This window comes from Eriocheir sinensis, chromosome 11, assembly GCF_024679095.1.
Source record: "Eriocheir sinensis breed Jianghai 21 chromosome 11, ASM2467909v1, whole genome shotgun sequence".
In the NCBI taxonomy this organism is placed as follows: domain Eukaryota; kingdom Metazoa; phylum Arthropoda; class Malacostraca; order Decapoda; family Varunidae; genus Eriocheir; species Eriocheir sinensis.
Genome location: NC_066519.1, coordinates 981,512 through 1,004,483, shown reverse-complemented (window position 1 = coordinate 1,004,483; position 22,972 = coordinate 981,512). Strand labels below are relative to the sequence as shown.

Genomic DNA, 22,972 nt, shown 5'->3' with positions numbered 1-22,972 from the left:
CACCCGGCGGCGGCGAGGTGCTCCCGTGCCCTGCCCAAGAGTGTGTTGTGGGGGCCGGAGTCCTGCCACTCCTGCACCGCCTTCGCCAGCGTGCGGGCGAACGCCACCGCGTGCCAGAAGTCTGGCAGCATGAGCACCGTGCACACCCCCACCACCAGCGCCCTGAGGGTGTGCACAATGATTTCCTTGTGGGCAGTAATTTCCATTGTGTTGCGAATTACTAATAAAGCTCTGAGAGGCAAAGACCGTGCGAGGAGGTGAAGTGACGAAGGCAGATGGTGGTCCAGGGCGGCCCGACACCTAGCGGAAGACTGTGTTCCCTTCAGTTAGCGATCTAGGTGTGTATGTATGGGTGTATGTGCTACGAAGGGGTGTGCGTATTACCTAAGTGCGGCTTAGGAGGCAGCGTTGTGCTCCTTTTTTCAAGTGTGTCCATTGTTTCCTCCCCTTGATTTGCAGCCTTATAGTAATGGGGCGGGGCGGGAGGAGGCGGAAGAGGACGGAGGGGAGGATGATGAACAGGGCAATTGGGAGAGGAAGAAGTGGGAGGGAAGAAGAAGGACAAGCAGGAGGAAAATGACAGGCAATGGGAAAGTCTTTATTATATGTTTAGACTCACGAGACGGTGAAACAAAGGAATAGAACTGGATGTTTAGAATTCATACATTATACGTTACTACTACTACTACTACTACTACTACTACTACTACTACTACTACTACTACTACTACTACTACTACTACTACTACTACTACCACTAACTACTACTACTACTAACTACTACTACCACTACTACTACTACTACTAACTACTACTACTACTACTACTAACTACTACTACTACTAACTACTACTACTATTGCTACTACTACTACTACTACTACTACTACTACTACTACTACTACTACTACGAATACTGACCACCACCACTTCTATATTAAAAGAAATACCATTACCCAGTAATATTTATGATTACAACTAATAATAATAATAATACCAATAACAACAACAAAACAACAATACTATTAATAATAATAATACTACTACTAACTAATACTACTACCTACTAATACTACTACTACTACTAATGATACTAATACTACTACTACTAACTACTACTACTAATCTAATACTACTACTACTACTAATAATACTACTACTAGTAATACTACAACAACTAATAATAATACTGCTATAACTGCTACTGCTACTGCTGCTACTTAATAATAATAATAATAATTACTAATAACTAATAATAATAATAATAATAATGATAATAATAATAACAACAACAACAACAAAACAACTTGCAATATTAATAATAATAATACAATAGCTAATAATAATAATAATAATAATAATAATAATAATAATAATAATAATAATAATAATAATAATAATAATAATAATAATAATAATAATAATAATAATAATAATAATAATAATAATAATAATAATAATAATAATAATAATAATAATAATAATAATAATAATGATAATAATATATACATTAATAATAATAATAATTATTATTATAAAAATAATATAATAATAATAATAATAATAATAATAATAATAATAATAATAATAATAACAACAATAAAAATAATAATGCATAATAATAACAATAACAATAACAATGATAATAATAACAATAATAATAATAATAATAATAATAATAATAACAATAATAATAATAATAATAATAATAATAATAATAATAATAATAATAATAATAATAATAATAACAGCAACAATAATAATTATCATAATAATAATAATAATAATAATAATAATAATAATAATAATAATAATAATAATAATAATAACAATAATAATAATATTAATAATAATAATAATAGTAATAATAATGAATAATAATAATAATAATAATAACAATAATACCAATAATAATAATAATAATAATAATAATAATAAGGAATAATAATAATGATATTAATAATAATAATGGGTCAATAATAATAATAATAATAATAATAATAATAATAATAATAATAATAATAATAATAATAATATTAATAATAATAATAATAATAATAATAATAATAATAATAAAAATAATAATAACAACAATAATAATAACAATGATAATAATGATAATAGTTAATGATAAGGTACAAAATCATGTTAATAATCATAATAATAATAATAATAATAATAATAATAATACACAATGATAATAACAATAATAATAATAATAATAATAATAATAATAATAATAATAATAATAATAATATGATAATAATAATAATAATAATAATAACAACAATAAGAATAGACACAATGCATAGTTTGACAGGGCATTAGGAACGAAACCCCATTACGTTTAATCAGAAGAAGATAAAGACAAAAGATAAGACGAGGAAATGTATCTGGGGACAGGAGGAGAGAAGAGGAAGGTTGGGGGACAGGAGGAGGAGGGGAAGAGGAATGTTGGGGGACAGGGAGGGGAGGGAAAAAGGAATGTTGGGGACAGGAGGAGGGGAAGAGGAATGGAGGGGAAGAGGGAATGCTGGGGACAGGAGGAGGGAAGAGAAATGTTGGGGACAGAGGGAGGGAAGAGGAGCTGTTAGACAGGAGGAGAGGGAAGAGGAAATGTTGGGGACAGGAGGGCGGGGAAGAGGAACAAGTTGGGGACAGACAGAGGGAGGGGGAAGAGGAAATGTTGGGGACAGGAGGGAGGGGAAGAGGAAATGTTGGGGACAGGAGGGAGGGGAAGAGGAATGTTAGGAACAGGAGGAGGGGAAGAGAATGTTGGGGGGACAGAGGGGGAGGGGTAAGACAAATGCAAGTAACAGGAGGCAATGAAAGCCTATTGGGTCCACATGTGAGGTCGCCCGTTTGGTGATTTAATTTGACCGCCACTTGGGGCTCTGGTATAGGATGAAAAGCACCTCGATATTGAGGAGCAGATGGAGTCTCCTCGTTATTCAGTTTACTCCTGAGATGCAGCGAGTTCTGACGGTTGATTCTATATTTGAAGTTGATGGTATTCAGATTTACTTACTTGAGGGAAGATTGTTCCAGGGCGGATGACCTGGTTTGAAAAGAAACTCCTTCCTGGCTGGGTCTGAAGCCATATCGGGACTGACTGAATGGGTAAACCGTTATTTCTAGCTTCCTGAGTTGGCTTGCAGTTCCAGAATTTGGGACAGTAGCTGACGTTATTAACTTTTTTAGATGTACATGGAAGACTTTATTAATCCTCAGGCGTTCTCTTTTTTTTTCTCCAATGTAAAGAGATTGAGTCGCTTGAGTCGTTCTTCGTACTGTTGAGCCCTGAAGGTTGGAATCATCTTTTGTGGCGTCGTTGAATCTTCCAGTAAAGGGAATGTTGGGGGACTCTAATTGGGAGGGGACCAGAATGTTGGCAGCATACCGAGGTGGTCTACCATGGAATTATACAAGGATACATCTGTGTTTTACACTCTCGAGGAGTTCTTCGCTATGAACCTCCGGAGTATAAGTTGGGGGTTGTTGTATGCTTTTTTACAGTGGGATCTGCGTAAGCCAGGCTACTGCCGATAGTTACTCCAAGATCCTTTTCCTCCTGCATCAAGCTTGTGCAGAGGTCTCCTCCCATTCATGATGTATGTGGTTACTATTTTGGGACCCATGTATGATCTTCCATTTGTCAACATTGAAAAGACATTTTGCCATTTTACTGACTATTCAATGGATTGAGGTCTTTCTGAATGATTTCGCAAATATCTTTGTGAGGCATTTCCAATTCACCTTGTGCGTCATCTGCAAATTTCTGGAATATTGTGGATTTAGTCCTGATTCTAGGTCATTGATATATGAGAAAGAATGATGGTCCCAGCACTGACCTGAGGCACTCCACTCAGTGACTGGTAGCCAATCGGAAGGCTGTCCGTTGAGTAGTACCGGAGGGAGGGAAGAGGAATGTTGGGGACAGGAGGGAGGGAAGAGGAATGTTGGGGGACAGGGAGGGAGGGGAAGAGGAAATGTTGGGGGACAGGAGGAGGGAAGAGGAATGTTGGGGGACAGGAGGGAGGGAAGAGGAATGTTGGGGACAGGAGGAGGGGAAGAGGAATGTTGGGGACAGGAGGGAGGGAAGAGGAATGTTGGGGACAGGAGGGAGGGAAGAGGAATGTTGGGGAAAGGAGGGAGGGGAAGAGGAATGTTGGGGGACAGGAGGGAGGGAAGAGGAATGTTGGGGACAGGAGGGAGGGGAAGAGGAATGTTGGGGGACAGGAGGGAGGGAAGAGGAATGTTGGGGACAGGAGGGAGGGAAGAGGAATGTTGGGGGACAGGAGGGAGGGAAGAGGAATGTTGGGGGACAGGAGGAGGGAAGAGGAATGTTGGGGGACAGGAGGGAGGGAAGAGGAATGTTGGGGGACAGGAGGGAGGGGAAGAGCAATGTTGGGGACAGGAGGGAGGGGAAGAGGAATGTTGGGGGACAGGAGGGAGGGGAAGAGGAATGTTGGGGGACAGGAGGGAAGGGAAGAGGAAAGTTGGTGGACAGGAGGGAGGGAAGAGGAATGTTGGGGGACAGGAGGGAGGGAAGAGGAATGTTGGGGGACAGGAGGGAGGGGAAGAGGAATGTTGGGGACAGGAGGAGGGAAGAGGAATGTTGGGGACAGGAGGGAGGAAGAGGAATGTTGGGGACAGGAGGAGAGGGGAAGAGGAATGTTGGGGACAGGAGGGAGGGAAGAGGAATGTTGGGGACAGGAGGGAGGGAAGAGGAATGTTGGGGGACAGGAGGGAGGGGAAGAGGAAAGGAGATGTTGGGGGACAGGAGGGAGGGAAGAGGAATGTTGGGGGACAGGAGGGAGGGGGAAGAGGAATGTTGGGGACAGGAGGGCGGGGAAGAGGAATGTTGGGGACAGGAGGGAGGGGAAGAGGAATGTTGGGGACAGGAGGGTGGGGAAGAGGAATGTTGGGGGACAGGAGGGAGGGGAAGAGGAATGTTGGGGGACAGGAGGGAGGGGAAGAGGAATGTTGGGGGACAGGAGGGAGGAAGAGGAATGTTGGGGGACAGGAGGGGGAGGGAAGAGGAATGTTGGGGACAGGAGGAGGGAAGAGAATGTTGGGGACAGGAGGGAGGGGAAGAGGAATGTTGGGGGACAGGAGGGAGGGAAGAGGAATGTTGGGGGACAGGAGGGAGGGGAAGAGGAATGTTGGGGACAGGAGGGAGGGAAGAGGAATGTTGGGGACAGGAGGGAAGGGGAAGAGGAATGTTGGGGGACAGGAGGGAGGGAAGAGGAATCTTGGGGACAGGAGGGAGGGAAGAGGAATGTTGGGGGACAGGAGGGAGGGGAAGAGGAATGTTGGGGACAGGAGGGAAGGGAAGAGGAATGTTGGGGGACAGGAGGGAGGGAAGAGGAAATGTTGGGGGACCGGCGGGAGGGGAAGAGGAATGTTGGGGGACAGGAGGGAGGGAAGAGGAATGTTGGGGGACAGGAGGGAGGAGAAGAGGAATGTTGGGGGACAGGAGGGAGGAAGAGGAATGTTGGGGACAGGAGGAGGGAGGAAGAGGAATGTTGGGGACAGGAGGGAGGGAAGAGGAATGTTGGGGACAGGAGGGAGGAAGAGGAATGGAATGTTGGGGGACAGGCGGGAGGGGAAGAGGAATGTTGGGGGACAGGAGGAGGAGGGGAAGAGGAATGTTGGGGGACAGGAGGAGGGAAAAGGAATGTTGGGGACAAAGAGGAATGTTGGGGACAGAGGAGGAGGAAGAGGAATGTTGGGGGACAGGAGGGAGGGAAAAGGAATGTTGGGGGACAGGAGGGAGGGGAAGAGGAATGTTGGGGAACAGGAGGGAGGGGAAGAGGAATGTTGGGGGACAGGAGGGAGGGGAAGAGGAATGTTGGGGGACAGGAGGGAGGGGAAGAGGAATCTTGGGGGACAGGAGGGAGGGGAAGGAGGGGGGTAAGGGAGGAAGGGAGAGAGGTATAGTGACTGTTTCCTCCTCCCTCTGCGGGCTATGAGGAGGAGGAGGAGGACGAAGAAGAGTCGGGTTCTAGGAAGGAATGAAGGAGGAAAATGAAGGAAGGAAGGAAGGAAGGAAGGAAGGTAGCAAGAAAGGAATCTAGGTTGGCAGGTATGAAGGAAGGAAGGAAGGAATACATAGGAAGGGTAGGGAAGGACTTTATATAGGAAGGAAGAAAGAAAGAGAGATTTTAGACCCTTCTTTTCTTGTATTAAATCAACTCTTTTATCACTCATTAATTACTCCATAAATGATCTCACCGTCTCGTATCCCTGGTAGCGTGATCCGGCTTAAGTTGTTATTGGAGACATGGTGTTCGGGGATAAACAAGGGAAAAAGTAAATATACATTTATTTAAAATTAAATGAAAGTAATTGCCTTACGCAATATTCTAATGCTCAGACGATCATAACGCTGGCATATTCAGCAATGGATGCAACATATGACAAACGACATGTCTTAAACATAATACTACAATATGTGCTCAGTTGTTGCCAATAATAATAACACTCGTCGTTCCACAAGCAGTGGTTTGTATCTCTCTGCTTACATCACAATCATTATGTACTCTCTTCACAAAATCCTAATAACACATTCCTGTAGTATAATCTACTACAAGTCATGGAAACACATTATTTTACCACACCCAGTGGTTTTACCTTTGCTTTACATCGCAAACAAATAATCACAATCCTGTCCCACTCACAATCCTACTTCACATCTCCTACATTATAATCTCCAGGACAATACAGTCGGTTTCCCTTAGATTCTCGAATTTCTACTCACGATTAAGATCACAACAGCCATCCTCGGCTGAGTGAGTAGCAGGTCTGCTTGAGGCGAGAACCAAGCTCGGTCTACCCATACCACCCAGGCGGACTTACATCCTTGACACGCCCTTAATTTTCTACATAACCAGTGGCCAATACTTCCTGTCACACCCATCTGCTCGCTCATTATGTTGTATTGTTTTACTTCTCCTGCTATTCGTGAGTCAGTCTTAAGACACTCCCTCAGTGATTTTTCTGTTAAATTATTGGCTCATAACATGTCGCCACGACTGACGTCACGGGTCAGAGTCTTTTTCAATGGTTGTTCACACTTTCTGACCACGCCCACTGGGCATCTGTTTTCTGTACCTGAGTCTGGGTATCTGTTTTCCTTTACCCTCGTTGTTTCCCCTCTTTGGTATTTGAGATGCTTACACTGTTATATATGTCACCCTTTTTGTTAGTGTTTGTCCTGTCAGATGTTTACACAGTTGTATATCTCACTCCTCTGTTTCCTCGTTTTCTGGGTCCTGACAGAGAGGATAGGAAAGAAGGAAGGAATGAAGGTGATAGGTATGAAAGAATAAGGGAAGTGAGGAAGGGAGGAATGAAGGCAGAGAGGAGGGAGGGAATGAATGAAATAATGAATGAATGAAGGAAGGAAAGAATGAAGGCAGAGAGGAGGGAGGGAATGAATGAAATAATGAATGAATGAAGGGAGGAAGGAATGAAGGCAGAGAGGAGGGAGGGAATGAATGAAATAATGAATGAATGAAGGAAGGGAGGAATGAAGGCAGAGAGGAGGGAGGGAATGAATGAAATAATGAATGAATGAAGGAAGGGAGGAATGAAGGCAGAGAGGAGGGAGGGAATGAATGAAATAATGAATGAATGAAGGAAGGGAGGAATGAAGGCAGAGAGGAGGGAGGGAATGAATGAAATAATGAATGGATGAAGGAAGGGAGGAATGAAACATGGAAACATGGAGTAGCAGGCAGCAGAAAGCCTGTTGGCTCATTACTAGGCTGCCTGCGTTCAGTGATTTAATCACTCCGTTTGCCATAGGAGTGGCTTGCAGGGAAGGATTAAAGGACTTGTGTATCTACTCTTGGGAACGTTCAGTTAACTCCCGATGCAGCAAAGTGACGTTCAATGCGTTTCTTGAAGGAGTTGATGGTCTCTGCGCTAACCACTTCTGCAGGAAGGCTGTTCCAGTGGCGAACAACTCTATTCGAGAAATAACTCCTGCCGATGTCGGTATTGCATCGCTTTGCATGAACTGTTTTTCCGTTGTTTCTTGTTCTCAGGTTGGTTTGTAGCGTGAAGAGTTTGGAGTGATCAACGTTGCTGAGCTTGTTCAGGTACTTAAAGACTTGTATCATGTCTCCCCGCAGGCGTCTCTTTTCCAACGTGAAGAGGTTGAGTCGCTCGAGTCGCTCTTCATAGGGCTTCGTGAATGAATGAAGGAAGGAATGAAGGAAGGAAGGCAGAGAGGAGGGAGGGAACGAATGAAATAATGAATGAATGAATGAAGGAATGAAGGCAGAGAGGAGGGAGGGAATGAATGAATTAATGAAGGAAGGAAGGAATGAAGGCAAAAGGAGGGAGAAATGAAATAATGGTTTCTGAATGAAGGAAGGAAGAATGAAGGCAGAGAGGAGGAGGAATGAATGAAATAATGAATTAATGAAGGACGGAAGGAAGGAATGAAGGCAGAGAGGAGGGAGGGAATGAATGAAATAATGAATGAAGGAATGAAGGAATGAAGGCAGAGAGGCGGGAGGGAATGTATGAAATAATGAATGAAGCAAGGAAGGAATGAAGGAAGAGATTAGGGAGGGAATGAATGAAATAATGAATGAATGAAGGAAGGAAGGAATGAAGGGACGTGAGCCAGGAGGGAAGGGAAGAAAATGAAGGGAAATCTAATTATATTATTTACCTGATTTGAGCTACGTGGCTGTCTGGCTGTCCTGCTCTCTGGCTGTCTGTCTGTCTGTCTCTCTGTCTGTCTGTCTGTCTGTCTGTCTGTCTGTCTGTCTGTTTGTCTGTCTGTCTGTCTGTCTGTCTGTCTGTCTGTTTGTCTGTCTGTCTGTCTCTCTGTCTGTCTGTCTGTCTGTCTGTCTGTCTGTTTGTCTGTCTGTCTGTCTGTCTGTCTGATTATCTTTCGTCTTTGTGTATCTTTATTTTTCATCCATTAATTTATATACCATTTGTTCCCTCTGTTTACCTTCATGTTTATTTATCACTGTTTATCTATTTATCTGTCTGTCTATCTATCTATTATATATCTATCTACCTGTCTGTTTTTTTTCTTCAGTCTATCAATCTCTGCTTTTCCGTGTCTGTTCTTTTTCATTCTCTCTCTCTCTCTCTCTCTCTCTCAGGTGTGTGTGTGTGTGTGTGTTGTAACAATTATTGTTAATAACATTACATTTTTTCACTGTTTCTCTTTTAACACAGCCTTCATTCATTAAACTTTCGGGAAGGAATAAGTGGGCAAGAAGGAATCACGGAGGAGGAGAGCAGCGCTAAGGAGATGACATAAGAACATAAGAACATAAGAACTTAACTGAGCTGCAGAGCCGTTGGCTTCCCTGCAGCTCAGAAGATCCCCCCACTACTCACGGTGGGTGATGCAGTGCAGTTACAGCAGTTACAGGTGGGGAAGCAGTCCTCATTCGGCTCGGCGGTACCCGCATCCAGCACCAGCACCCCGTCACCTGCACCACACCTCACTGCCACCTGTCGTCCTCGAAAGAGTGTGGGTGGAGATGAAATATCAGGACAACAAAGAGAAAAGAGGTGTGGGTAGATCAGGCTATCAGGATAACGGCACTGAAATCACGGCCTCACCCAGTTATCATTACCGAAGGGAAATTTATTAAACTCGAGAAAAGAAAAAAAAGGGGTAAGAATGAATCATGGAGGAAAAACTATAAGGAAATAACGTTCCAGGCAATGAATAACAAATGTGTGTGTGTGTGTGTGTGTGTGTGTGTGTGTGTGTGTGTGTGTGATGGGTTGGGTCAGGAGAGCAGCACAGGTGTCAGCACCCAGCCAGGCCCCGGAGAACTGGATTAGCAAGAGAGGTGAAGGGTGCGGCGGTTCAGCCACTCAGTAGTCCTAAAAGAAGGTCGGGTTCTGACAGATAATCAATAATAACATTGATAATAACGACAATAATAATGATTATAATAATGATAACTTTATACGGGGAAACTGAGGAAGGTGTGACAGTAACCGCGCCATTTTCTTTACCCGCTAATCCCGAGGTTCAAGTAGAGCCTGTGGCCGTGACCTCCGTGCTGCTGTATCCCTACCCTACCTGCCCCCCCCTCGTCACCAAACGAACTGTGACGCACTGCCCTGCACCTCCCACTTCCCTAGCCGGCCGGGATCTTTTCCGTTTGGCGTACAGCGCTAAAATTAATTTTAATATTGATTTTCTTATGTATTTTTGTCCGTAGAATCCGAATATGACAACCGTTTTATGGAGAAACGAACAGTTTTTAAGTTATTTTCCTTTACGCTGCAGCCGCCGCAGCCTCAAAATAGCTGGAGTCAGAGGAGGGTAGCAGGTCAGGAGCATATTTAAACTATCAACCGGAACTTTACGACCTACTAACGGGAGACACGCCTCGACCCCCCTAATAACCGGAGGCCGCCCTCCCCCTGACCCCCCCTCATGTATATGTGACTTATTTCAGCGAGGAGGTGACTCTCGCAGCACCCGCCTGCAACCTGCCAGCACAGAAAGACGACCTTTCGTAAACATTATCCCATATTTTCAAGAGTAAAAAGTCCTTGAATTGGATTTTCAAAGCGTTTCCATGACCTGCTGAGGTTTACCCAAACGGAAAAGATCCATAAATTGTATATAATACTGAATATTACGACTTTTAAAGTTTGAATTCCTTCAGTAAATAGATAGGAAGAAAATAACTTAAAAGGCAAATAACTCAAAACTGTTAACTTCTCCAAAAAATAATGTGATATTTTGATTCTACGGACAAAATACATAGAAAATCTATATTAAAATTACTTTTAGCGCTGCCAAACAAAAAGAAAGACCCGCCGGCCATTCCATGTTTAGGGGTGGAGTCAGTAGGAGGGTAGCAGGTGGGGCTTCTGGGCTCAACTGGAAACAAACGGACTATAGCAGTAGAAAAGTAGTAATAATAGTGGTAGTAGTAGTCGCATTATTATTATTATTATTATTATTATTATTATTATTATTATTATTATTATTATTATTATTATTATTATTGTTATTATTATGTGTTATGTATGTGTTAGTATCTCCATGGGTAGTGTTATGGGCCTGGTGATAGTTTGTCAAGGCTTTGCTGGAGGTCATGTTAGTATCTCCATGGGTAGTGTTATGGGCCTGGTGATAGTTTGTCAAGGCTTTGCTGGAGGTCATGTTAGTATCTCCATGGGTAGTGTTATGGGCCTGGTGATAGTTTGTCAAAGCTTTGCTGGAGGTCATGTTAGTATCTCCATGGGTAGTGTTATGGGCCTGGTGATAGTTTGTCAAGGCTTTGCTGGAGGTCATGTTAGTATCTCCATGGGTAGTGTTATGGGCCTGGTGATGGTTTGTCAAGGCTTTGCTGGAGGTCATGTTAGTATCTCCATGGGTAGTGTTATGGGCCTGGTGATAGTTTGTCAAGGCTTTGCTGGAGGTCATGTTAGTATCTCCATGGGTAGTGTTATGGGCCTGGTGATAGTTTGTCAAGGCTTTGCTGGAGGTCATGTTAGTATCTCCATGGGTAGTGTTATGGGCCTGGTGATAGTTTGTCAAAGCTTTGCTGGAGGTCATGTTAGTATCTCCAAGGGTAGTGTTATGGGCCTGGTGATAGTTTGTCAAGGCTTTGCTGGAGGTCATGTTAGTATCTCCAAGGGTAGTGTTATGGGCCTGGTGATAGTTTGTCAAAGCTTTGCTGGAGGTCATGTATTTTCCCCTGACTGGGCCATGTTATTGTATTTTATTTATTTTATTATTATTATTATTTATGGGTACTTTTGTTCCATTTTTTTATGTTCCATTTGTCTTTGTTTTAATCCTCTCTGTGGCCGTGGGAAACAGCTGTAGTGGGAGCGTGGCGCGTCTTAAGAACATGAATCTTACCCTAACTCTGTGCCCGGCAGGGTGAAGAAGAAACTTCAGCACCAGAGAAGGAGAGAAGGCGAGGCTCTGGATGGGATGGAAGAAGACAATGGCGAGGAGGGGGTGAGGCAGGAGAAGAAGGAAGAAGAGGCGCCTGCTTACAGATCAGTGCTGGAGGAGGAGGAGAGAGCACAGGGAACAAGGTGAGGCCACTTGCTGCCCTGGGTCTCAAAATGAATGGGTGGTGTTGTTCCCCCTCCTCTCCCTTCACTTCTTTTGCGCTTTAAAATGTATCGGAGTTTAGTAAAGGTTTTGTTTTCTGTCTTGTTGTGTATTAAAATGTTTGTGTCAGTGTTTGGTGAAGGTGTTGTTTTGTGCCTTCCCCGCCCCATTTTTTTTCTTCTCTTATTTTTCACATCCATGTCTGCCTCTTGAGGGGACTATCAATCAGTCTATAGCAATTTATCTCTATCAGCTTATATCTATCTATATCAATGGCTATATAGAAAGTTTCATTAGTAAGGAAGGATATATGAATTTTCTGAGTCAAGACCTATGGTGTTTTTATTTTGATAGGTTATGTTAGGTTAAGTTTAGGGCATCTTCAAACACATGGTAGCCATCACCTTATGGTATAAATCAACAAAGAATGACCTCACTTTGTTGTATAGAAAGTCTAATTAGTAAGGAAGCATATATGAATTTTATGAGTCAAGATCTACAGATTTTGTTTGGTTAAATTTAGGGTATCTTCAAACCCATGATAGCCAGCACCCTATGGTATAGGAAGTCTCATTAGTAAGGAAGCATATATAGATTATGAGTTAAGACCTATTGTGGTTTTGTTATGTTTGGTTTGGATCTTTTTTTATTTGAATCAGATATTTTCCACAAGCAGGATCAGTGCCTTGCTCAGTCTCTAATCACCTGACACACAGACGGCTCACACCTCTACCGTCCACAGGTGAGGTGCCGGCCAGCAGTGGACAGTGTCAGCGCCAGGAGCTCAGGAACCAAGACCTTACCAGCAGCACCACAGGCAGGATGACCCAGGACCAAGCATAGTAGTAGTAGTATGCATTATTCCTACTGTCCAAAACTTCATCCTTCTTCCATATTTTCTTCTCCATGTTTTTCCTTGTGTCTCTTCTCTGTCACCATCCTTCTGCCCTTCTCTCTGTCACCATCCTTCTGCCCTTCTCTCTGTCACCATCCTTCTGCCCTTCATCCTCTCTCCATATTTTTTTCTCCATGCTTTCCCTCGTGTCTCCTCTCTGTCACCATCCTCCTGCTTTTCATCCTCTCTCCATATTTTCTTCTCCATGCTTCCCCTCGTTTCTCCTCTCTGTCATTCTCCTCCTGCCCTTCATCCTCTCTCCATATTTTTTTCTCCATGCTTCCCCTCGTTTCTCCTCTCTGTCATTCTCCTCCTGCCCTTCATCCTCTCTCCATATTTTTTTCTCCATGTTTTCCCTCATGTCTCCTCTCCGTCACCATCCTCCTGCTTTTCATCCTCTCTCCATATTTTCTTCTCCATGTTTTCCCTCATGTCTCCTCTCCGTCACCATCCTCCTGCTTTTCATCCTCTCTCCATATTTTCTTCTCTCCTTTCATCATGTTTTTCCTGTCTTCTAATATTCTTCCCTCATGTCTCCTTGTTATGTAATTTCCTCTTCCTTCTATACCATTTTTCCCTAATTCCTCCTTCCTAATGTTTATCTTTTCTCTCTTCTCCTCCTCCTCTTCTTCCTCTCCTAACCTTCCCTCCTCTCTCTTCTTACTGTTGGTTTCCCATTTCTCCTCCTCCTCTTCCTCCTTCCTCTTCCTGTTTTCCCCGTCCTGTCAAATGTTCTTCCATCATTTCCTCCTCCTTCCCTCTCTGCATTTCTTAGTCTGTCTTCCTTCCTTCATTTCCCTTCCGTCTCATATTGCTTATTTTCTATATTTCTCATCCTAGCTTCCTTCCCTTCCCCTATTCTCCTCCTCTTCTTTCCTTCTCCTCCTCCTCCTTCTCTTATGATTTTAATGTTGAAGGAAACTATACATTTCATATCTCTCTCTCTCTCTCTCTCTCTCTCTCTCTCTCTCTCTCTCTCTCTCTCTCTCTCTCTCTCTCTCTCTCTCTCTCTCTCTCTCTCTCTCTCTATATCTCTCTCTCTCTCTCTCTCTCTCTCTCTCTCTCTCTCTCTCTCTCTCTCTCTCTCTCTCTCTCTCTCTCTCTCTCTCTCTCTCTCTCTCTCTCTCTCTCTCTCTCTCTCTCTCTCTCTCTCTCTCTCTCTCTCTCTCTCTCTCTCTCTCTCTCTCTCTCTCTCTCTCGGGAAGAGACACACACAATTATCTTTTATTTATTTATTTATTTATTAACATTTCTTTTGTGTTGATAGATTTTATTGTTCTGATCAAAGCCTGGGATGGGGAGGGAGAGGGGTGTGCTCTCTCTCACACACACACACACACACACACACACACACACACTCTACTAACAGGGAGCATATGCCAAGGGTGGTGTCGCTTCAGAGAGAGTGAGAGAGTAAGGGGGAGGGGGACTTATGTATGTGTCTGTGGGGTTTGTAGACATACTGTGGGTCCTGTGGAGAGAGAGAGAGATATTAAAGGTGATGGTACACCATACCATAATTCCCTGTCCTGTCTGTCCTCAGCTGTCCCAATCCCAATTGTCCCCAGCTGTCTCAGTCGCTGCTGCCGGCCATGGTGGACATGGCTGAGGACAGCAAGTGGAGGGTGCGCCGGGCCATCCTAGAGTACAAGTCCCTCCTGGCCGGACACCTCGGGCTGGACCTGGGTGTGTAATTCACCTCTTGGTCTGCTGCAGGTCACTCTCGAGACAGCCAGCCGTTCCACTACTGAAGAGCACAGAGCTCATAGTACCGATCTTTGGGTAGGACTGAGACCACTCACACACAACACACCGCGACAACGAGGTCACAACTCCTTGCCTGACGTCGCGTACCTGCTCACTGCTGGGTGAACAGGGGCTACACATGAAAGAAGATAAACCCAACTTATCTTCACCCGGTCAGGGAATCAAACCCCAGTCCTTCTGGTTGTGAGGCAGACGCTCTATCCACTGAGCTACCGGGCCGTGTGTGTGTGTGTGTGTGTGTGTGTGTGTGTGTGTGTGTGTGTGTGTGTATTTACCTAGTTGTAATTTTACAGGGCCTGAGCTAAGCTCGTGTGATCCCGTCTCCATATCTGTATCTGTCCAGTTTTTCCTTAAAGTTTTGCACACTTTTTGCCGATACTACTTCCTCACTTAGTCTGTTCCAAACCGCTATGTTTCTTTGTGGGAAGCTATATTTTTTTATGTCTCTCAAACATCTTCCTTTTCTCAATATTTTACTTTGTCCTCTTGTGTTCCTGGTGTTTTTTCCTTCTCTTAGTAGCCACTCCTCGTTATCTACTTCTTCCATTTTATTCCACAATTTATAAATTAGTGTGTGTGTGTGTGTGTGTGTGTGTGTGTGTGTGTGTGTGTGTGTGTGTGTGTGTGTGTGTGTATTTACCTAGTTGTGAAATACAGGAAAAGAGCCGTACTAGGCTCGTGCTGTCCCGTCTCCATGACGCTTATTATCCAGTTTGGCTTTAAAGTCATGAATCGTTTTTGCGCACACAGTCTCCTCGTCAAGTCCGTTCCACGTTGTTATGCTTCTGTATGGAAAACTGTATTTCTTGATGTCTCTCCTACAGTCGCTCTTCTTCAATTTCTTACTATTCCCTCTTGTCACACCCCACTCTCTACAGTTCTCCATTCCGATTTTATGTCCTTAACCACTGTTCTCATCTCTTTCCCTTAGGTAGCTTTCCATCCAGTTCACTGTTTTCCCTTTCAATCCCCTTTTATTTTCCAGCTTCCATAGCAGTCTTGTATGAGGAACTTTGTCGAACGCCTTCTTCAGGTCCAAGTAAACACAATCAACCCATCCGTCCCTTTCCTGTATTTTGTCTGTCACTCTTGAGTAAAAGCTCAGTAAGTTTGTTACACATGAGTGCCCTTTTCTGAAGCCATACTGTTTACTTGTGTTTATATTATGCTCTTCTAGAAATCTCGTCCATTGTTTCTTTATCATTTTCTCACATATTTTACATGCTGCACTGGTCAATGATACAGGTCTGTAGTTCAAGGGGTCTTCCTTTTTTCCACTTTTGTATACAGGGACCACTTCAGCCCTCTGCCACTCCAGAGGCACTACACCAGTTGTTATTGAGCATTTAATGATATCATATACCAGTCCAACCAGCTCATTTCTGCATTCTTTCAATATATAACCTGAGACTCCATCCGGTCCTACTGCTTTCCTCTCTTCCAGCTCCTCCATCATTTTATATATCTTCTCTTTAGTTACTATGACTTCTTCCATATGAACATTTATCTTGTCATCTTGTGGTTCATTGAATTGTGATTCTTTTGTAAAAACTTGCTGGAACTTTTTGTTTAGGAGCTCAGTCATGTCTTGGGATCATTGATTATCACATTCCCGTCACTCAGCCTTTCAGTTGTTTCCCTTGGTTTGATCTTTCCATTTGTAAATCTATAAAACAGTTCAGGTTCTTCCTTGCACTTTTCCACAATGTCCTTTTCATATCCCTTCTCTTTTTCTCACCTCATTTTCACGTATTCATTTCTCGCTGCCTTATAGTAATCTTTTTTATTCCTTTGGTTTTTATTTCTTTTCAATCTTTTCCACGCTTTGTTTCTTTTTTTCTTTTGCCTCAGCACATTTTGCATTAATCCAGCCCTTTTACCTTTTTCTTTAGGTCTGTATTCTGGTACAAATTTCATAACTCCTGGTTTATACGCCTCCATGAAAATATCGTTCTATTCTTGCACTTCACTTGTTCTCTTTAACTCATCCCAGTCCAGCTCTCCATAGTATTTCCTGAGATTTTCTGCATCTGCCTTCCTATAGTTTAACCTGTTTCTTTTATAGGATTCATCCCCTTCACCTCCTTCCTCCTCTGTTACCATCTCTGTTATCATGTGATCACTCTTACCCAGGGGGCATCCATACCCTAATTCATTCATCAAGTGCATTCCCTTTGTTAACACCAGGTCCAGTCTCGCTGGTTCGTCTTCACTTCTATATCTTGTGTTTTCCTTCACCCATTGCATCATCAAGTTTTCCATCGTCAATCTTAAAAACCTTTCCCCCCATGCCGTTTCACTACCTCCACTGTCAAACATTTCCCAATTTAACTTGTTACAATTAAAGTCACCAACCAATAGGACTCTTTTGTTTGCCTTGAGTAGTCTACTTAAACCCTGGATGGTATCTTCAATCATGGTCTCATATTCTTTTTTACTCCATGAGTTAGTTTTTGGCGGTACATACGTTGTTGTAATGGTCATCCTTTCTCTGTTTTTGTTCTCCATATACTACTTATTTTACTAATAACTCCTTCCTCGTCATTATCATCACTCCTCCACCACCTTTGCTGTTTCTATCTTTCCTCCATACATCGTAGTTGTTATCAAACACTATTTGGAGGACCTCATTCAGTTTAGTTTCTGTTAAGCATACAATCTTGGGCTCTTTTTCCTGTAGGTAGTCTTGTAATTCCAGTTAGATATGTGTGTGTGTGTGTGTGTGTGTGTATTAGCTACTTAATTTTTATCATTGCAAAATTTGAGTCAAACGTGTAATATTCTGTGTGTGCATTTACCTAGCTGTGACATATAGGAAAAGAGCTACGCTCGCGCTGTCCCGTCTCCATATCCTCTCTTGTCCAACTTTTCCTTAAAATCATGAATGTTTCTTGCACAAACCACCTCCTTCTCCAGTCCATTCCACAGCTCAATGCTTCTGTTTGGGAAGCTAAACTTTTTCACATCTCGCCTACACGTGGTCGCCCTCAACTTCTTTCCACGTCCTCTCGTTTCTCTCTCGCTCCACACGCACAGGTACTCTCTGTCCAGATTCTCCACCCTGCTTGCCACCCTGTACACTGCTATCAGGTCTCCTCTTTCTCTTCTTCTCTCCAGGGTTGTCAGCCCCATGCTATTGAGTCTCTCCTCGTAAGTCCGATCCCTAAGCTCCGGTACCATCTTAGTTGCCACTCTCTGTACTCTTTCCAGCTTTCTTATGTTCTTCTTTTTGTGAGGAGACCAGACCACTGCTGCATACTCCAACCTTGGCCTTATCATTGTAACTATTATTTTCTTCATCATCTCTTTGTCCAAATACACAAATGCCGTCCTTATGTTCTTCAGCAAATTCATAGTTTGTCCCGTTATCCTGTTGATGTGTTTGTCCGGTGACATGTTCTCTGAGATAGTCACTCCCAAATCTTTTTCTTCCACTCCTCTGCATATTATCTCACTTCCCATCTTATAATCATATTCACATCTTCTGCCACTCCTACCAAACTATTTTTTTACATTTCCCAAGGTTGAATTCCATCTGCCATGTACCACTCCACTCCCATATTTTGTCCAGGTCCCTCTGCAATGCCTCACAGTCCTTCACATCATTGACTCGTCTCAACAGCTTTGCATCATCTGCAAACAAACTCACATAGCTGGTCACTCCGTCCACCATATCATTTATATAAACAGCAAACATTATTGGCGCCAGCACTGAACCTTGTGGGACCCCACTCCTCACAGGGCACCAGTTGGAAGCCTTGTCCTTGATTATTGTCCTCATTTCCCTGTGTGTGTGTGTGTGTGTGTGTGTGTGAGTGTGTGTGTGTGAGATAGGCCTATACATTACCTGTCATATTCCAGGTCCGTCCACGCTCCTGTCAAGGCCGTGCTGGACAGGCTCAGCGACAACTCGGACACACACGTCAAACAAATATCTTCCTTCAGAGGCACTGACAGGTATGCCAGCACACTTTGTATATCTTAGGAAGCAGGCTCACCATTCTTTTTACTTATAAGACTACTATAGTCTGTTCCCGGAGCCTGGCGCCTAGGCAGCGTTTGTTACGGCTCCTGTGATTGGCTGCCTCACTCACATGTCCGCCGTGACGCTACACACTTGTATTTTCTTCGTCATGGCTCGTCTCTTATTCACGACAGACCACTTTAGTTGGTACCGTTGGACTCGGCAGTAATTGTGCAACTCAGTTATGTTTATCTAAACTCGATAAAATAAAACATAAAGGAAATGTGATGAGTTGAAGTCACAAGACAGCTCCGAAATGTTTATAACTCGGCTTACTTATCATCGCTTTTCTCAGCAGTCTTTGAACCAGGGCTGAAATAAATAATTTCATCTCATAGAGCAAAGTCTCCTGAACGCTGCTATGGTGCGATCAGATCATAGATAAAACGTGACATGAGCATAACACAGAACGGTTTCTAAGGATGTGTAGAGCGACGACGCATGACTGCCCGCTGCCTGGCCGCCGCTTGTGGTGAATTAGGTTATTTTTCGTCTCCTTATTTCTTTCGCTGCATTCATCGTCATTAAACAAAAACCCTTATGCATTATCCCAACTACAATAAAAAAAAATTACTGATGAGTGAGTTGGGATAATGCATGAAATTTGACAACTATGACGAAGAAAATAAAAGTGTGTAGCGTCACGGCGGACACGTGAGTGAGGGAGGGGTGCAGCCAATCACAGGAGCCGTAACAAACACTGCCTAGGCGCCGGGCTCCGGGAACAGACGATAGTATTATTCTACTACTACTACTACTACTACTACTACTACTACTACTATTTCTGGATTTGTTACCAGAGATATACCATTACAATTTGCCTTATAACTTCCTGGACCTCTACTTATTTCACTATTATTTGCTTTTTACATTGATTAACTTATTTTCTACTTTCTGTGCTGCTCCCAGGCCAGTCTTATGCTGCTACTCAATGGGATTTTGTTTATAATTCTGCTTCTGTGGTTCTGTGTGTTGTGTGTGTGTCCTTGTATAGAGTTTCCTGAGGTTACTTGAGTCTCCCTTCACTTGCCCTCAGTAACCTCACATTCTCCCATAACCTCTTCCATTCATAAGTGTTGTAGCTTTAAATTTCATACACCACCTTTGGGTTCACTCATGAGGTTTCTGTGCTTGTGTGTGTGTGTGTGTGTGTGTGTGTGTGTACTAACCATATAGCTGTATTCCAAGCCTGGCCATCATATTCTCACCTTTCCTGCCCTGGTGACCTGTAGCAATGTACATATTTGCCTAATCACGTTCCTCAAACACTTCCACTTCCTTGGTAATGCTGGGCGAGTGCCTGGCTTCACTACAGCAGGGCCAGTGCCAAGAAGCCTTCAGGAGTTAGGACATTCACTGCAGAGAGATCACAAGTGCCTCAGTTCAGTGCAGATTAGTACAGTTCACTATAGTCTGTTCACTTAAGCTATATTCTTGGCGCCTAGGCAGGTTGGTAAGCTTGCAGCTGATTGGCTGCTCCGCTCTCCCGCTAACACTCATGTTGGACCACATCTTGCATGCTGGAGTGAGACATGTTTCTTTATTATGTGCCATAGCTCACCTCATATACGAGCTAGCCACTTTTGGTTGACACCATCAGACTCAACAGTGACTGTAGAATCAAGATGTATTGTAAAAACTCGACAAAACAAATAAGAAAATGGTATTACGATGAGTTGAACCGTGAAGATGTTAAAAAAATGTTTATAACATGTTTTACTTATGCTCACTATTTGAAACAGTTGCTCATTGACTGCAGAAATATATTATTACATTACGTAGGAAAATCTCTCATAAACACGATAGTGTGATCAGAATGCAGATGAAGCTCAACATATTGAAAACACAGGATTGTTTATAGCAACATGTCACTCGCCCCAACCATCATGGCACGCGCGACACTCATTTTTTTAACATAATCATACAGGGTGTCTCGCGCGCCGTGATGGTTGGGGCGAGTTAAATGTTGCTATAAATAACTCTTGTGTTTTCAATACAGCAAAGCTGCATTCTGATCCTATACGTCAGAATTTTCCTCTAGTACTGCTCACAATCGAACTGTATTCTCCATAGTGATGCTAAAGAAACAACATGGTCAGGCAGCTCAAATTAATATGACAGGATGTTCTTTAATCATTAGTATTACTGTGCTTTTAACAAGAGAGTGTCGTTTGTGGTCTGGGCTTCCTGTGCTGCATGCCTGACTAATCTGTGGCTTGATGGCTCTGTCTGTATGTATGTCATCACTTCACTCATTCACACAGCAATTTCTATCATCCTCTGCTTCTCTGCTCTGTCCCTCACCTCCAGAGCTTGTTGTGGGTCCATATACACTCCTAGGAAGGTCATATTGGAGGCTGCATCTGTCCATAGCTCTTTTTGTGACCTGCCTATTAATGTATGTATAGTTCCTTGTTATTAGCACACTCATTCACACAAGTTTTTATCACCCTCTGTCCCTCACCTCCAGAGCTTGTTACGGGTTCCTATACACTCCTAGGAAGCTCATATTAAGGGCTGTGTCTGTCCATAGCTCTGTATGTGACCTGCCTATGAATGTATGTATAGTTCCTGGTTATCAGTTCACTCATTCACACAGCTGTTTTCATCACCCTCTGTCCCTCACCTCCAGAGCTTGTTACGAGTTCCTATACACTCCTAGGAAGCTCATATTAAGGGCTGTGTCTGTCCATAGCTCTGTATGTGACCTGCCTATGAATGTATGTATAGTTCCTTGTTATTAGCACACTCATTCACACAGCTGTTTTCATCACCCTCTGTGCCTCACCTCCAGAGCTTGTTCATGATTCCTATACACTCTTTTTAATCTTGTCTCTGTTTTTTTTACACACTTCCTAACCACCTCTCATATTCCTCCTCTTCCTCCACTAGACTAGACATTCTTCCTCCTCCTCCTCTCCTCTCCACCACACTCTATACTTCTCTCTCCTTCCTCAAAGCATTGTTCTGTCATCCTACAACCTCCTCCTCCTCCTTCCTCATTTTGTCTCCTTTGGTCCACTCTGCTCTCTCTCTCTCTCTCTCTCTCTCTCTCTCTCTCTCTCTCTCTCTCTCTCTCTCTCCTCTCTCTCTCTCTCTCTCTCTCCCCCCTTCTTCCTCATTCTGTCTCCCTTGGTCTGCTCTCTCTCTCTCTCTCTCTCTCTCTCTCTCTCTCTCTCTCTCTCTCTCTCTCTCTCTCTCTCTCTCTCTCTCTCTCTCCTCTCTCTCTCTCTCTCTCTCTCTCTCTCTCTCTCTCTCTCTCTCTCTCTCTCTCTCTCTCTCTCTCTTCCTTCTTCCTCATTCTGTCTCCCTTGGTCTGCTCTCTCTCTCTCTCTCTCTCTCTCTCTCTCTCTCTCTCTCTCTCTCTCTCTCTCTCTCCTGCCTCCTGGAAAAATGCTGTTGTCACCCCACTATATAAAAACGGTAACCCAGACGAAATAGGAAATTATCGTCCCATCTCTCTACTTCCAATTTAAAAAAAATATTAGAAAAGGTAGTTGCCAATCAATTAATGTCATTCCTGGAACGTAACAAACTTCTCTCTCCAACCCAACACGGCTTTAGACCAAAACTCTCTACAGAGACAGCGCTGCAAGTCATTACCAATAAAATTTATGATAATATAGACAACAAACAAATATCACTTTTAACACTCTGCGACCTTTCTAAAGCCTTCGACAGTGTCAGCCACACCATCTTACTCCGAAAACTTCAACAGATTAATGTTGACACCTACTGGTTTGACAATTACCTCGATGACAGGTCACAGTCAGTCCGCATCAAAGACATCGTCTCATCCAAGAAATCAGTAGCCTTTGAGTCCCCCAAGGCTCAATACTAGGCCCAACATTATTCAATATCCATGTAAATGACATATCTACCTATATCAATAACTGCCTTCTAGTACAATACGCTAGCGACACACAGTTCCTCCACAGCGGTAATATCAACGAAATAAATACTTTAATTAATAAAACTGAGATCACTTTGAAACAAATAAGAACCTATTTTCTACAGAACGGCCTTCAGCTAAACATCAGTAAGACACAATGTATCTTCCTAGGCACACGCCAACTCCTGGCACACATACCTAACAACACCACCATCAGATGTGCCGATGGCGTTATACAGCCCCTCCTCCATGTTAAGAACCTTGGCTTTCATCTGGATTCACACATGACCTTCGACAGACACATAAATGAAATGAC

At 43.1% G+C, this 22,972-nt stretch overlaps 1 protein-coding gene across 3 annotated transcripts in view; it reads right to left on the bottom strand.

The window, feature by feature from the left end:
- The window catches only part of LOC126996730 (uncharacterized), a 135,717-nt gene that overhangs the window by 1,816 nt on the left and 110,929 nt on the right, over window positions 1-22,972 (bottom strand). The window lies entirely within an intron of this gene.